The sequence below is a fragment of the Peromyscus maniculatus genome, chromosome 9, assembly GCF_049852395.1.
Source record: "Peromyscus maniculatus bairdii isolate BWxNUB_F1_BW_parent chromosome 9, HU_Pman_BW_mat_3.1, whole genome shotgun sequence".
Classification (NCBI taxonomy): domain Eukaryota; kingdom Metazoa; phylum Chordata; class Mammalia; order Rodentia; family Cricetidae; genus Peromyscus; species Peromyscus maniculatus.
The window spans coordinates 78,098,649-78,115,853 of record NC_134860.1 but is presented as its reverse complement, the minus strand read 5'-3'; the positions used below and the strand labels follow the sequence as shown (position 1 = coordinate 78,115,853).

The 17,205-nt window shown below is 45.2% G+C and overlaps 1 long non-coding RNA gene across 1 annotated transcript in view; it reads right to left on the bottom strand.

The window, feature by feature from the left end:
- Positions 1-15,287: 15,287 nt before the first annotated feature.
- Positions 15,288-17,205, bottom strand: part of LOC121832385 (uncharacterized) — a 66,292-nt gene continuing 64,374 nt past the window's right edge. Inside the window, exon 5 of the long non-coding RNA XR_013042562.1 lies at positions 15,288-15,698. This is a non-coding gene — a long non-coding RNA (uncharacterized LOC121832385). The remainder of the gene's footprint in view (positions 15,699-17,205) is intronic.

The following is a 17,205-nucleotide window of genomic DNA, read 5'->3' as shown; positions in this document are numbered from 1 at the left end:
CACACTGTTCATTAGTGATAGACCATAGAGTCTAAAAAGAAGTGAAAACCAAGACCTCAAAGCGAAGAGGGACCAAACCATGAAGGACTTTGTGAAGCGTGGTGAAGAGATGAGGCTGCCTCCTGATGGTGATGAGAATTCTTAAGGAATTTTGAGTAGGGCTTCTTGACTGCCTGTTTTCTAAGCCCCTCTGCTTAAATGAGGAATAAAAAAAAAACTGTAGGAGAGCTGGGTGGTGGTGGTGGTGGTGGTGGTGGTGCATGCCTTTAATCCCAGTACTCAGGAGGCAGATGCAGGCAGGCAGATCTCTGTGATTTCAATGCCAGCCTGGTCTTCATAGTGAGTTCCAGGACAGGCTCCAAAGAAGCTACACAGAGAAATTCTGTCTCAGGGAAGAGAGAGAGAGAGAGAGAGAGAGAGAGAGAGAGAGAGAGAGAGAGGGAGGGAGGGAGGGAGGAGGAGGGGGGGGAGGGAGGGGAGGGAGGGAGGGGGGGAGGGAGGGAGGGAGGGAGGGGAGGGAGGGAGGGAGGGAGGGGAGGGAGGGAGGGAGGGAGGGGAGGGAGGGAGGGAGGGAGGGAGGGAGGGAGGAAGGAAGGAAGGAAGGAAGGAAGGAAGGAAGGAAGGAAGGAAGGAAGGAAGGAAGGAAGGAAGGAAGGAAGGAAAGAAACTGCAGGAGAATGAGAGGCTCTAGGATCCTCTACTGGCTGGCAGCAGAGCTAAGAACTCCAGTCATGACCCTGACCCCAGAGGCCCTTCCACTGCACACTTAGCAGAACACAGGTGTGTCAGAGCAGAAAGGGGGGATGCCATTGTCCCACACATCAGATGCAGATCACAGAGTGAATCACAGGAGGAGATGAAGCAAGTGGATTAAGAACTAACCCCCTGCAGAAGAAAAAGAAGCTGTGTAATTGTCCGGAACAGACATAAATGGCCAAGACCAGCACAGCTTACCTGCCTAAGCCCAGGCAAGCATGAGGAGAGAAGCCCCACCTCTGATAAGCAGAGAAAATTACAGAGGTGGTTGTGGCCAACAGCCTTGGGAGCTATCGGCTATAACACAGGCTGTCTTGGAAAACAAGAACGAGATCATCCAGCCCAGAAATCCAGCAAGTGAAATAAGGAGTCTGGAATGCAGGCGTGTTTTGATAGGAAAGTAACATTTAAGCTGGACACAACCAGAAGGCAGATTGTCCTGTCCCCTAGCCCACTAGAGACAAAGGGCTCAGGGACTCAGGTGCTCAGCTCAGCCAAATGTAAGATGGGTTGAGGAGGAACATCATTTCTCTAATGACATCCAGGAGTTCGGAACCCATGTCTCCTGGCTCCTTGCTCACTAGGGTGTGAAAAATGGTTGGAATCAAAGCTCCTTGTCACTCAGATGTTTGGCTTCCTTCTCTGTGTCAATGAGTTCTCAACTCTACTATTACCCTTCAAATACCTCCAGGAAGGTTCTAATCTCAAAATACCATCCATCCACAGAGAGTAACTGAAATAAATCAGGAATTGGCTGCTGGTCCCAAGAAAAGTTACTGATCAGGAGCCAGTTTGTAAACTCTCACCCTCCACCCGTTCCCCACTCCCAGACCACCAGTGATAAAGGGATCCAAGGAAGCGGGACACACAAAAGTCAGCTTTGTCCCTCTTATCAAGTTTCTTGGAACTAGGCCTGGGGCCATAAAGCAAACATGTACCTAGTGCCTAATGCACAGCAGGCACGATGCCAACATCTGAAGAGTTGACTAGGGTCCCATTGCTGTGTCACAAAGCACTACAAGATGAGCAGCTTAGATGAGCTTACGTTTATTATCTTCCTGCTATGGAGGGCAGATGTTCCCCACCATTCTCTCTGAGTTAAAAAATCAACATGTGGTCCCTGATGTGTTCCCTTCTGAAGCCTCCAAGGGGGGGATCTATTGTCTTGCCTTTTCAACTTCTAGAGGCCAACCGGCTTCCTGAGCATGTGACTCTGTCTCCTGCCTGTATGGAGGGGGCTCCCTTAGATGGTACCACTCTGACACCAACTCCTCCCTTTTTCTTTCTACTTCCAGAGACCTTCCTGATTAGATTGAGCACAAGAATATAATGCAGGGTCATCTCATCCCAAAGTCAGGTGTTCAGCTACCTTCACTCCACCTTCAGCCTTCCTTTCCTTTTTGTGTAGTATCACATGTTCTGAGGAAGACAGACCTTAACATAAGGCAGGAACTATGTGGATCACAAGTGCAGTCGAGTTGAGGAACAAATGCCACCTCCTGCTGGGGTTATTGGAAAGACCTGCCAGGACAACGGGCTGTGCCATGTACATCAGGCACAAGATAAAGGAGACATAGCCTTTGTGACCCATGCAGAAGTCCCACAGAGCCAGCTGAAGAAGCCAGGGCCTCTGCTGAGATGAGGTGTTATAGATGGGTCACAGAGGGGTCTGGGTGCCACACCTACTGAGGGAACTTTGTGTCTTGGTCTCTGGGTAGCAATGAAAGTCGACACCAAAATACAACAGGTAATGAAGCAAGAACAGCTGTGGGGTAGAGAATGATAAGGTGGTGAGAGAAGACAGTGCTTTTAACAATAGAAAGGTAGACAGAGGGAGGGTAGGGTCTCTGGATGGGGAAGAGCACAGAGCACATGTCTCTGCTAGCAGAACAGAGAGGACCAGTGACAGGTGGGTTGGAAGAGCTGAGCAAAGAGACCACACAATGACAGGAGGGAGCCAGCACAAAGCAAGAGACATGTTTCAGCTGGCTCCCGGTGAGAAATGGTCCAGCTGGCAGCGGAAACACAGGCTGGCCTGGAATATTGTCAGGGCTAGAAGTCCAGGGGGAACTAGTGTCTGTGATTATGAGTAACAGTGAACAGGACGGGAACATTGAAGCTATCACCTGAGGGAGTATCCCGCCTAGAGTCTGAGACTAAAGGCAGATAGGATCCCTAACATGAAAACACCTTGCCTTACCAGCAATATAGAGACTTATCTACCACACCTACTGATTGGCTACTAGATTACCAAAGCCATAGCTCACTGAGAACAAAGCGGTCCCTGAGATGCTGTGACAGGCGGGTTGGGTTGCTGATTATCAAAACCTGGGAGTCTGCCAAGGAGGTAGAATTCAAGCAAAGCTATTTCTCTACAGGCTAAATTGGTAGTATTACTCTCCCTTATTGGAGGGGCTTCCAAAAGGACTGGCAGGGGACTAAAGCCAGCTGGCTTAGAATGGCCAGCTCTTCTACAAGCCCTGAGCCCACAGGACCAAGTAGGGCCCCTTCCCAGTTTCCCCACAGAGTCTCCGTTGTAGATCTGCAACATCTCTTCTGCATGTATATTCTACTAGCATTCAAAGGGTTCCCTTTTTAAAATGTAGAGGCTAGGAGATAGCTCAGTTGGTAAGTCACAGTAGTAACACTTTTAATCCCAATACCAGGGAGGCAGAGATAGGCTTATCCCTGGATCTTGCTACTTAGCCAGTCTAGCTGAATCAATGAGCAACAGACCAGTGAAAGACCTTGTCTCAAATGAAAACAAAAACAAAAGAAAAGGTGTATGGCATCTGCAGGTAACCCCTTAGGTTGTCCTCTAGCCTACACACATACAAACACAGAGAGAGAGAAAGAGAAAGAGAGAGAGAGAGAGAGAGAGAGAGAGAGAGAGAGAGAGAGAGAGAGAGAGAAAATGTGGGAGGCTGGGAGGCTAGAGCTGGGATGAATGAGAAGAGATACAAGGAGAGAAAATGACCTTGACTGACCTTGGAAATCCTACAAGAACTACACTTAGCTTTTCTCCAAAAGGAGCAATCAACCAATGGAGGAAATCATCAATCAACCAAGCTCCCAGAGCATACTCAAAGCAGGAGGCACACCTCATGGCTCACTGCCCAGCATCTGAAAAAGACCCTAAAGTCAGAAGGATGCTTGGTCTCTTCAAAGGTCAAGTTTATATGTCATCATAGCTAGACATGACGCCCATTTGCTTGGTCAAAGATGTTGCTGTGAGGTTCTTCCTACATATGATTAAGATTTCCAGTCAGCTGACATAACAGACTCCTCTTCATAATGTAGGTGTGTCTTATCGACACAACTGAAGTCATTAAAACCTGACCCCTTACCCCAAAAAAGAACGCTGCCTCTAGATTGTGTGATGCTTGGACCTAAGAAAGTAACACCAAATTACAGAAGTTACCAGCTCCCGCTATCATGACTATGTCAGCCCCACAATCACAGTAGCCAGTTTCTTTAGATATGATAGATAGATGATAGGTAGGTAGGTAGGTAGGTAGGTAGGTAGGTAGGTAGGTAGATAGGTAGATAGATAGATAGATAGATAGATAGATAGATAGATAGATAGATAGATAGATAGATAGACAGACAGTGTGTGTGTGTGTGTGTGTGTGTGTGTGTGTGTGTGTGTGTGTTACCCAGGCATGGTGGTATACACTTGTTATTCCAGGTAGAAGTAAAAAGATTAGGAATTTAAGGCCAACCTCAGCTACACACACACACACACACACACACACACACACACACACACACACACTATGGTTGCTCTTTTGCTGGAGAAGCCTGAGTGATGCCATGTCCAGGGGCTGTTTTGGGAGTCCAGAGCATCTTCCCCAGACCTCCTCTGAGAGCAGATAAAACAGAACAGTACTTCAGTTTGGGGGCTGAGGCCTAGACTCAGGAGTTCTCCTCTAAGATAAAAGAAATCCCCCCGTCAGTGCAGAACTCAAAGGGCCGTCTTTGTCTTTACTCTCAGCTCAGATAAGTCACCACGCGCTAACACCCATCCAAAAAGGGCAAGTACTGGAAGAAAGAAATATCGATGGAAACCTGCAAGGGGGTCCTTACATGACTTCTTCAGGGTCCCTAGAAACTCAAAGTCAACAGCTGCCTGCCTGAAAGTGTATTCCAGTCACCTAAGTCACTCTGACCCACTTTGATGTCGCGAAGGAGTGGACAAAACAAACAAGAATGTTTGCTGGCGCTTTAATCTTCTCCAAACACTGAAATATTGAGATGGTTTATCTTCTCTTGCACACGGAGGAGATTAAAAAGCCATGATAAATGGCGTGCACTCCAGGAGGGAATGTCATATATAGGGCAATACATGATTTCCTGCTTCTCCTACCATTTGGGATAATTGTCCGGGTAACATGAAAACAGGAGGGATATTAATTTAAGATTAAAGCACAATTATAAGTTCTGTCATACTGTTAATTTCTTTTAAATGTTCCTCTGAATAATTCCACCTTTGCAAGATGGAATAAGTACAAAATTAAAAACTGCATTAAATAAATGAATAGCTAATTAATGGATAAAAAGAACTCTGAAAATACAATGGGCCATGTAAATTCTACACAATAATTTAAACAGGTTAGCTCTTTATCCCTCAGATCCCTGAAAACATAGTGTGTAGGTGCTGGTGGATAGCCTTTCCCTTTGGATGTGAACCTGGTAGGATTGTGGTTTCCACTCAAATGTTGCCCAGAAGAACTTTAGGAACTGACACTCAGGCAGCCAGACATAACGGACCAACTGAACACCATCCACTTCTCCAACCTTACCAACATTGCCTTCCCCACAATGCCTAAAATCCTGGCGTCCCTTTGTCCTCTAGCCAGAAGTTCCACCAGAGTGATTCTACCATTGAATAGGATTTCCATTCAAAGGTGCAAAGGGTCTTGTAAGGAAAATATTCCTGCAAAGGGCAAAAGTTGATCGTCCATTCACACTTTAGTCTGAATCTCTTCCATTCAACTGCTTTCCTCCCAACACTCCATTGAGACAAGCATCTTTGGCACAGTGGACTGAGGGAGAGGAATGATCATTTTGCAGCAAAGGTAATAGTAGGCTAAGAATAGTAAAGGGTCTGGATGTGGCCCAGTGCCTAAGGCTTCACAAGGTACTCATCAGCTGATAAATAGGTAAAGAAGTGTGGTACATAGACACAGTGAAGACTACTCAGCCATAAAAGGAATGAAACAGTGTCCTCTGTGATAACACAGATGGAACTCTGTGCTAACTGAAGTAAAACCTCACAAGAAAGACCAGCACTGCATTATCACACTACCCCTGGGAATGCATCTAGAATGTTGACCTTACGGAGTTAGACAGCAGAATGGTGGTTTCCAGAGGCTGGGGAGAGAGCTGAGGATGGATCAGTGGGTACTATGGTCCATTGGAGGGGCAAGTATGTTACTCTTATACAAAGGGGTTGTCAATCTGTACTAATTGTACACTGTGTATCTCAAATACAAGAAGATTTTAAACATTTTAACCATAAAGAAATGATAAATGTCAGAGGACATAGGTGTGTTTAATGTGATTTAAATATTATACAAAGTATATAAGCATTGAAACATCCCCTAATACTTCATAAATGTATACAGTTTGATACTTTCATGTATCAGTGAAAAAATAAATGTTAAAACTTGAGTTAAGTAACCTAAAAAAAAAAGATTCCATATAAAGCCCCATGACATACTACACTTTAAGGATGGGCCAAGCACATGAAGAAGAGAAGGCAGAGTGAAATCTGAAGACTACAAGCTAACTTGTTAAAATGGTTGTGTAGAATCTCTGTGGACCATTGTATTTTCGAGCAAATGGACTGAAGACTGGTGTCCCTGTGCCAAATGGAAGTCAGTATGATTAAATGCAATATACAGCTGAGGAAGCTGAGACTCCTAAAAAGTTGTTAGGAACTCAAGACCACACAGTACTGTGGTAAACAGAAGAGAAGAAATTAAAGCAATCGCCACCTGCACCCAGATCAAGCCCACACTTCCCTACAGCAATCCCAGGGTCAGCTCTGGTTGTCCCCCACCTTTTAAAGTTAGCAAACCTAGGTCTGAATGCTTAAGGGAGAAGCAGCAATACTCAGTAGTTCTAGGTGTGGAGCCATTGGGCATGCTCGGTGCCTGCAAAATCAGGCCCCACATGCTGAGTGCTGGTGTGGCAGGTAAGGCTGAAATATGGGAGGCAAGCCTGTGGGAACCAGGAAAAAACCACTAAAGCTGCCCACAAACATTAAGAGTCAAGCTGAAATCCTCGCCTCCAGACTCTCAGGGGACATTCTGACCTTGCTGTGAGCCCAGCCTTGAAGCCTTGTTTTCATTGCAAAGCAGCTTTCTCCAACAGCTATTGATAAGAGTTGCAATTAACAGTGCTGGTTCTGGGGGCAAATCTACGAACAGAAAATCCTGTGGTTATTAAAATTATAACTGATAATGAAATAACTCACTTCAGCAGGTGCCAGGTCAAGAATTGGGATGCGAAACTCAGGAAACAGTCTGAGACTCACGCCCAAGGAAGGTTCTCATGAGGCCTGTGGCGGCAGACATCACAGAGCTCAGTTCTTTGGGGAACACCTGCCTTCCACCAGCCTAGGAAAACTCCAGGGTAATCCATCATCCCCCACACTGCCACCTCCCACTCTCACCCCGAGATGAAAGCCACTAGCCTGCTTGCAGATAGCCCAAGCTTTCCCAGTTGGCCCTTAAGAGCCCCCATGGGATCCTAAGAAATACCGCGCCACCTGCCGTACCTCCCCTGATCCTGTGGGTTCTAGCCCTTTGTCGGCCTCCCTGATGCTTGGACAATCTGGGGACTCAACACCTCAAGTCTCCCACATCTGCTGGAGGTAATGGAGGATCCCTAACATAACCCCTTTGTACCTCATCAATCCCCATCCTTAGCTCACCCCACCACGTGTCCATCCTCTGGGTTTCTTTCCTCTTCTAGATTGTTATAGCAATCTCACAACCCCTGCTACACCTCACTTCCAGCATTTCTGCATTGCGGAGGGATGTGGCCATGTCTGCCCCTCCCACCCATGGATTGCTCCCAGTGTGCTGTGGGCACTGTGGGGTGCTGGATATAAGAAGGTTAAGCAAATCGGCGCCATCCTGCCCTTACGTTCTCTCTCTAGGTTTCAAATGCCTTCATGGCAGGGCCCTAGTTGTACTGTCTCTGAAATCCCAGTCTCTAGTGAGATGCCTGAGACGTGGTACAAGTCATGTGGCAATACCAAAGCTAAGGAGAACATAATCACAGTCAGGGGGGAAGGGGGTTTATTGCTATCTTAAAAGTGCTTAGGCCAAAAAAGAATCAGTAGGTTTTCCATTGTAGATAATATATTTACATCTTAATGAAAACCATTAATCCTATAAAACTCATTGTCTAACCCTTCTCCCCCACACCCACCACTATAGTTCTCACAACTAAAATTTCAGTTCCTGGAGTCCAAGAGAAAACATTTGAAGAAGCCTTCCCAGACACCACATCCTAGGAGCTTCCTGATACAGGGCACCATTAAAAAGGAGACTTGCCTTCCAATATTAATTCCATGGCTGGTAGACCTCCCTATTCTACTTGGTCTATTATTGACAGTTACATCCAGGAATCTGAAACTTACAGGCAGGGTTCAACCCACAGAGGTTTCATATGGCCCAATGTTGTTTTGTAGAATCCAAATTTTATGAAATGTGTGCTTCAGTTTGCCACTGGCCTCACCATTCTGTTACCTTACATCTGTCCCCACTCAGCAAGCGTCTTCTCTTACGCTAGGCACATCTGGTTTGGTTTATTCAGGGCTGACACACAACAATGTAAAAGCTGTTTGAGATCCTTAAAGGCAGTGAAGGGTAAACGGGACTATTGTTACCCTGTTTTACAGCTGAGCAATCTAAAGCTTGGGGCAGAGCTCCATGACTCCTGGATTCATCATTTTTTGTGGTTACCTGGTTTTTGGTGTCAACCTGTTCGGTAGAGTTTTCAGTCCAGGGACATGTCATTCTCCAGTGACTTCTGCCACAGTGGTGATGGCTGCCAGGGTCCTGGTTCCTCTGGCGGCCTCTTAGCTGGTCTCCAGGCATATCAGAGTCCTAGAGGTGCAACTTCCAAGATCCCTTGACTCTTTGCACACTATCTTAAATGGATGTGCTATGTGCTGGGTAAGTGTCCATGACTTCTATCCACCTAGTCAGCAATTATTTCCCAGCACCTTCCTCTTCCCACCATGAGTAAAATCACATGCAGTGCCTGGGAGGGTATCTGGGACTTTAATGTGAACCAGCTAAAAGAATAATTGTCTATGGTTAACAGTTACGTCCTGTACTCACTCTGTAAATGAAGGGAAGGTAGGGGTCTAGTTGTCCATTAGAATGTGTCTCTCACATGGAAGAAGACTCAAGCCCTTTTGAAAGTACCTGTCACTAATAGTGACATGAGATCATTGCCCAGGAACGTGGGGGAAAGATGCAATGTCTCAGCTAGATTCATCAAAGCAGACAGTGAAGGCACTAAGAATTTCCTGAAGATGAGGCAAGAGGAACATATCTAGAAGGCAAAAATGAACACAATACAAGCTCCAGCAACCACAGCAGGCCTGCTGTATCAGCTCCGCTCTCCTCAGCAGAATTCCTGTTCCTCTTATTCCAGAACATCACAATCCAGCAGCCTTCCCCAACCACCAGAGTTGACTCCAAAGCAAGCCAGTGAACGAAGTTCTGCTAGAGCCTTAAAGATGTGTGGGGTGCAACAAAGCCCTCCTATGCTTTCTTCTGTGAGTTTTACGTTTTAGGAGGATGAGATATTTTAAGTGCATAGAATGAATCTCTGCCCACAGGATTTCTAGCATCAATCCAGCAGTAAGTGGGAGGAAGAAATCTTTGTTGCTATTTCGAGAACACCTGAAGAGATATGGGGGTGAAAAAAGAGGAAGCCAAATACAGAGACCTGGGCTTCTCAGAACAATTAAATTATCCCACATATTGGGCTTTTGATAAGTTTTCATTTAGAGAAAATATTGCTTCCCTTTTAAGTACAAAATAATTAAAACCATGGTTTGAATATCTCTAAGACAAGATATTTTAGGTTCTAAATACCACAAATTCTTTGATTCCAAAAGCCTGCATGAGATGACTCAGTGAGTGAAAGCATCTGCTGCCAAGGCTGACAACTTGAGTTCAGTCCCCAGACCCAACCTAGAACCAACTCCTGAGAGTTGTCCTCTGGCCTTCACATGCACACCCACACATACACAGAATAAAAAACAAAAATTATATATATATATATATATATATATATATATATTTAAATTTTTCTTTCAAATATTTGATTTCAAAGGTTGGGTCCCACCCATCCTTGTCATATGTAAACACCTCCTCAAGTCTGACCAAAATGTCCTGGTAAATATTCAAGATACAACCCTAAAAACTAGCTTGAGGGTCTCGTACTCCCTGGCTAGCCAGGCCACCACCTCAAAGCCAGAATTCCAGGAGTCTAACCCTTACCTCTCTGGCCAAGGCACTGACATCTACCTATGGGCTCCAGCGGCGTACGAAACTCCTCCCTCCCCTCCTCTGTTTCCACATCATCCCCATTAATAAATCCCACTGGTTACATCTTGGGAACACATCTGGAACCTGACCTCCCCAGCCTGCCTGCAACAACCATCGTGAACTCTAGTCTGGACCTCAGGAAAAAGTTCCTAGCTATTTGCCCTTGCTTTCCTGGCTCTTCTTCCCAAGCTGCTTCAGTAGGGATTTTAAAGTATAAACTGAGAGAGGGACCACTCAGACGGCCCAGCAGGTGATGACCTTTGCCTGACAACTTGGGTCCAATTCCCAAAACATGATGGAAGGGGAGAGAAGGGGAAAAATGTCTCCCGAAAGTTGTTCTCTGACTTCCAACATGCACATTGTGGCAAACATGTGCCTACACAGAGAGAGAATAACAAATAAATAAATAAATAAAGTAAGTAGTGTTTACTAAGCAGGTTTTCTGTGCTTAGAATCTCTTCCTCTCATCCAAACTCTTGTCCAAGTCTTGCAGGGTTTGCTGTGAGTAGGTAAGAGGAACAGAGACTGAGGGGTTCCATCACCCACCCCTTACTTCATCCTCTTTTAACAACCTCAGATTCATTTCTTCCATCGACCTCACCCAAAACTGCCTTCTCTATTCATGTATTTAGCAAACACCTACTGGGCAACTAGTAACAGGCATTCTAGACCTCATCCAGGACTATAGTATCCAGAATATAGTAGTAAACAGATTTTTAAAAAATAGACAAAATCTGCCCATGTAGAGTTTATATTCTGGTGAGGGTGAGTGGGGGGAATTACTCTCTTGTCTTTCCAGCTTGTCTTTCCTTGTTCCTTGGGGACAAGGACTTTCACCATCTTGATCAGTTTCCCCCTCCTCAGAACTATGGCTAATTGTTGATGCCTAATCAATACTTAGTAATGAATTAATGGGTGAGAGACTCTTAAGTCAAGTAGCTCTGTGCTCTGCCTAGAATAAATATCAAATTGCACTCTGCCCTGAAAAAAAAGGGCTAACCTCCCATGGAGGAAGCCATTACAATGTTCTCATCTGTCTTCACCACACACTGGGAAACCTGGGATCCAAATATTTCACCCACTTCTGAACTAGAAAGATTAGGTAAGAAAGAAAGTTACTCTTTTAAGCACTGGGGACACCTCTGTCTTGGTGCTGGGTGGAAATTCCTGTTTCAAGTATCAGGCTGCCTGGGCCCAACCACAATATCGCCATCTATTCTCACCAGTCCCCTAGGATAAGAATCCTAGAGGAGGCCCTGTTTGCTTGGTCCAAGGTGGCATCTCCTCTCCCTTCTCAATGTCTTCACAAAGTGAGTCAATCAAACTGACAGCTGTTTCCATCATCAAGCCCTGTCACCTTTTCCAAAGCTTCTAATAGAGGCATTCCACCCAGTTCCCAGCAGATGAGGCAGGCGCTCATTTTTACAAGGTGGGTTAAGAAGCTAACTTTGGAAATGGTGCTTAGCATCTCCTTCAGCCAGTGCCTCAACCGCCTCATAGGCAACATCTAAATCATCTCCCCGAGTCCCTAAGACAGGGAAGCATGTTTCCTTTTTATTATTATCCTCTTACAGCAGCAGAGAAAACATGGAGAATCAGCATTTTCCTCTGCAGGGTGGATCTGGCCAAACTGCACAGCTGCTGCCTCCCTACAAAACCCTGAGCATCTCGGATCTGGTTGCATCACCCTGGGAATCTGCAAGAGGAAGAGACAGAAAACAGAAATCTAAAGACTGCCCCCCACCCCCATCTGTGACAGAAGAAGTGTCAGAGAAATCCTGTGCTGTGCCCGCTCTCAGGCCGCTGCCTGCTTGCTCTGTCCTTGCAAAGTACCAGCATGCTTTCTTTGAGATGTAACAAGCTTTCACACTGAAAGATTCTTTTTTATCTCCCTGGGAAGTTGGCTACCTGGAGACTGTGTTTTGAAATACATATATTGACAACCAATTACATAGCTCTGTCTCTGTGGTGACTTCGCCTTTGTCAGGTGGATTTCCAGTCCCGACTGTGATCTGCTCAGTGCTGCTTCATTTTCCCTGGGCTGTCTCTCCCTCTAGGGGCTTCTCAGCAGCTTACTGTCCCAGGGAGAAATGATGCACACTGAGCCTAGAAGCAGGCAGAAAGGGAGAATCACGGAGATGAGGAGGGTGGTTGCCCCCAAAAGTCAATTACATCGAAAATCACGGGTCTGGAAATGGCCATTCCACTGTTTGCCTGTTCTCTACCTACATCAAGTTGCTTCTCAAATGTCCCTCAAAAGATATGCCAAGGCTACCTTGAGTCTGTCCATCTACTGTCCTATATTCTGGACATAAAAAATCAAATAACTCATTCCAGTGGGCACGGGGGCATCTTAGACTTAAGTATCTAAGGAGCAATAATTCAAACTGGGCTCTCTGATGTATTAGTATGAGGACTTCAGGAACAGTCAACTCCAAAACCATAAGTAAAACTGTACAGACACGAAAATGTGTGTATTATTAAAGGGTTCTGAGTTTTCATCTGATTTGCATATTGTTCTGTTCATTTACAATATTAAGAAGTGCATAGCTAACTGAATGACTGCTAAGAAAGGTTTTTTTTCCAACAATTGGATAAGAAAATTGAAGGAGAGGTGAAGGGCAAGCAAGCCCTCCTCTGATCCTTAATTCTAACAGCTGGCATGCATGGGAACTTCCCAAGTGCCAGCAGTTCTTCGGAGCACTCTCTGTTTACAAACTTCCCAATCCCTCCTAACAGCTTGTGAAAACCTACTATGACTCAGCCCATTCTACAGTTGATAAAGTCAAGACATCATCAAGCAAAAATCAGGCCTGGATCTGACACCAGAGAGCCTGACTGTGGAGTCTTTACTCTTGACCACAGCATCATGTCTGAAACCATCTGACTTCAGCTTCACAAATGAAAGCTCCTCCCTGTGGCTCCTCTTCCCCAGACAACCCTGAACCCCACATCCCCAGTGCACCACAGAGACCATGCTTTTGGCAAACCTTCCCCAGAAACCAGATACGAGATGGTCTATTTCAAGCGAGTGCTTTGTAAGCTGCATAGTGCAGTACAAATGTGGATTAGGATGACAACCGAGGTCTATATGGTACCTGAGAAGGTATTTTTTTTTAAGTCATCCCAAGTACTGCAGGACATTTCTAGTTGAACCAATACACTTTTTGCTTTACTTGCTGGTGATCACACTTTACACTTAGGAGGCGTCGCTCACAAAGTACATTTAAATGCATGAAATACGACATCCTTGCTTCCAAGCTCTGGGAACATAAAATTCCCCAACTAGCACAGCTGTCCTCCTAACAGCACAGATGTGTGCACCGTGCATTCAAAGCATTCAGTGCTCTGCAGCCAGTGGGTGCTCAAATATTTTGTCAGTATCGATGGTGACATCATGAGAGGTTGCATTTCTCCTAATATTATTAGACCTCATTTCAAATTCAAAGTGTCCAATATGATCATGTCAGAGATTTCAGTCATAATTATTCCAATGAAAAATCCTCTTCATCTTGTTGAAGGTCTTTTGTTGTTTTTTTTTTTTTTGTTACAAGATCTCAAAACTCCCTAGATGTAGAAATTATATCTTCAAACCAATTTGATAAGTCTTCTTTTCCAGAGTTAAAGAGCAAATAAAACCTGTGATGAAAACTGAGCTAAAAAAGATTAGACTATGAGAACAAAACTGAATTGCTCCTGCTTTTTTTTCTTAGTATTAAAACTCCTCAGGATGGCTTTCAGCTGACTTCTTGCCCATTTGCTCATTTATTCATTCAACAAACATCTCCTGAGCACTTCCAGTGTAGCAGGCAGTGTCCTAGTCTTCCCAGCTGCATCTATAAGCAAAACAGGTGGATTCCAATCCCTGTAGCATTTACACCTATGAGACAGTAGACAAGCAAAAAAAACACAGTAACAAGTGAAGAATAGATAGCAAGTTAGAAGGTAATAAGAGCTCTGCAGAAAGCAGAGTGAGGTAAGAAGGTCAAGACAACTTGGGAGGCTGAGGAATCCCCACTTTACATGAGATAGAGAGGACTCCACTGAGAGGGTGGGTGTGAGGAAAAGCATGAAGTGGGCAAAGGGATGGGATACATAGATATCTGGAAGAAGAAAGATGCAGGCAGAAGTGTTGGGGAGCTTGAAGATGTACAGCCTGCCTTGGAGGATCAGGGAAGCAGTATGGATGTGCCAGGGATGTGGTGACAGAGTATGAGATCAGAGGGTTGAGTGTCTGGGAGGGGCTTGGCCATGTAGGGCTGGTAGGCTCTTCTATAGGTTTCTGCTTTCTTCTGTGGAAGATGGGAAGCCACTGTCATGTTGGAATCAAGAAAGAGGTAGTGGTTAATGGGACTATTAACACATGAATGGACATTTCCAGAGAGGATTATCTGAAGGGTGAAGAGCCATGCAGAGTGTGGGCAGCACCATCCAGAAGCTGAAGGCCTGGATGAACTAAAAGTGAGAAAGCCAACTAATGCAGGCCTTCATCATCTTCTGCTTCCTGGCAGCCATGAAGTGAGCTCCTATGCTCTGCCACACCCTCCCAGCTGCAATGGATTGACACCTCAGAGACTGTGAGCCAAAACAGACCTTTATTCCTTTAAGTCGCTTGGCTCAGGTGTTTTGTCATGGTGATGAAAATCTAACACAAGGAGATGGATTCTGTTAAGAAGATCCCCACTTCTGGCTGCTATGTGAAGATCAAATGGTATCTGGGAAGCAGTTCAGGGCAGAATCAAAAACAAGGGCAGGAAGATCAATTAAGATGTTAGTGAGTCACCTGGGCAAAAAAAAAAAAAAAAAGGGTCAGTTGAACCTGGGAGGAAACTGTGGAGACAGTAGAACGTGTCCAGATTCTGGAAATCATTTTGAAAGTAGGGCCTATGAAATGTCCTGATGGATTAGATCTAGGGCACAAAATGAAAGAGTCTGGAATGACTGGGCTTTGGAACCTGCACAGTTTATTACCAAAGACACCAATTCCCCAGTTCTTTGTATGAAGAATAAAGGAAAGGAGTGGAAAGAAGAAATGTCCTTGGCTTTTAAAGGCAGCAGGGGCAGGAGCGACTGTATCCTTTTCTGCCTGCAGCCTCACCCCCAAAGGATGCACTGGAGGCATTGATTCTCTGCCCTTTGACGTCACCTACTTCCTGTAGACCAGGACATCCAAGACTCAAAGGGTGCCAGGCCTACCTAGTTTCAGTATTTCTTTTCTTTTCCTCTATGGTGGCATTTGTCTTCCTCTCTGCTCTTCAGTCTTGCAGCCACACTCAGAGCCCGGATCTTGTGGGACTGGTGAATAAATGTGCTGTTCAGGAGATCAGAGACGCAGATTGTATTCCCCTTTGACTTCTAATTCTATCGGCAGAATGGGTTAAACACAAATTTCATGGATTATGGAAATACCTTGTATTTTTTTTCCAAATATATCTATAAAGTGGTTTAGCAAGTGACATATTAGTTACAATCTAACCCAGGCCCAGAAGTTCATATTTGTTCTTTTTATAAAAGGCACCTCATTAAATCACTGTCTAGTCCGTAACTGGCTTTATTGGGACATAAATTCATTTCACTAAACCAATAAATGTTAATTCTTCACCCTGGAGACTCGAGTCGGTCTGGTTTTATCCTGCTCCAGCTCCTGAGGCTGCCATCAATTACTCATGTTTGGGTTTATATGTCATTATGGAATCACTTTAGCTAGAACTAACGGGAAGTGAAAGGACAATAAAGCTAAGCCTCATTCCAAAGAGAATATACCGAAGAGGGCATTCACCTGAACCCCATTATTCTTTTCTATAAATTAAAATACCCTGGCATTCTGCAGCAGCAATCCATTATATTTAGATTCTCTGCAAAAGCCAGGGCAGGCGAGTGGCGGATACTAATGAAGGCCGCTGGAGGGTCTGGGGAGGAAACAGGTTCAGACTCACAAGATTTGGGTTGGAAACCTACTTTGCAATAACTAAGTGTGACTTTCAGCCAATTGCTTAATGTCACGGAAACTCAGACTCGCCATCAAATCACATATAAAAAGAGCAGTTTCAAAGACTGGGGAGAAGCTCCTGAGACAGCTGGGGCGTCGGGGAGAAGATGGGTGCCTAGCCAAAAGGTTCTTTCCCTTCTTTCCCTGTCACTAACCCAGCTGCGAAGGCAATTGCTTATACCAACACCCTTCCACTGTGGTCCTAAACACATGATTTAACCTCTTTGGGCTTCCATTTTCCCATTAAAAAAGTAGGCCTGATCATATCTGTCTTCCATTTACCCTCTCAAGGTATGCTGATAGGGATCATCTCTGTAGAATTCTTAACTTCTGACCAGAAACCAGGTCAGTTTCAGACAACCACAAGACCACTGAAGCAGGGTTCCATTTTTTAAAAAACAAAGGCATTATCTCTTCAACCAAACGTTCTTTCCTATGATGGAAGGCTTCCCTTTAAAGCTGTCAGCTCTTTTTTTCCCTTCAGATAGAAAATGGCTTCTACTCTCAGAACCATATATAACTTCAGAAGCAAGGAGGAGGGGGTGAAAAAGCAGACTTGGCGAAAAGTAGAGGTGAATTGAATGCCTGTACATCCCATTCAGGATAAACTGCCCTTGGTGTAAAACAGTCAGTAACATTTTACAAGGGAAAAGTGCGGATAAACGGCTGCAGTCCCAAGATGGTGCTCCTGGTGGCTTTTTATAAACCATACACACCGCCTGGACACCTCTGAGCCGGCTCCTCCTGCTCTGGAGAGTGTGAAGGCAGGGCTGCTAGCCAGCCACATTGGCAGTGCCAGCCAACTACAGCCAGACCTCTCTCCAGCAGGCCAGAGAGCCTCCCATCAGCACCAGCTCCTGCCCCAAGGCTGAGGACATC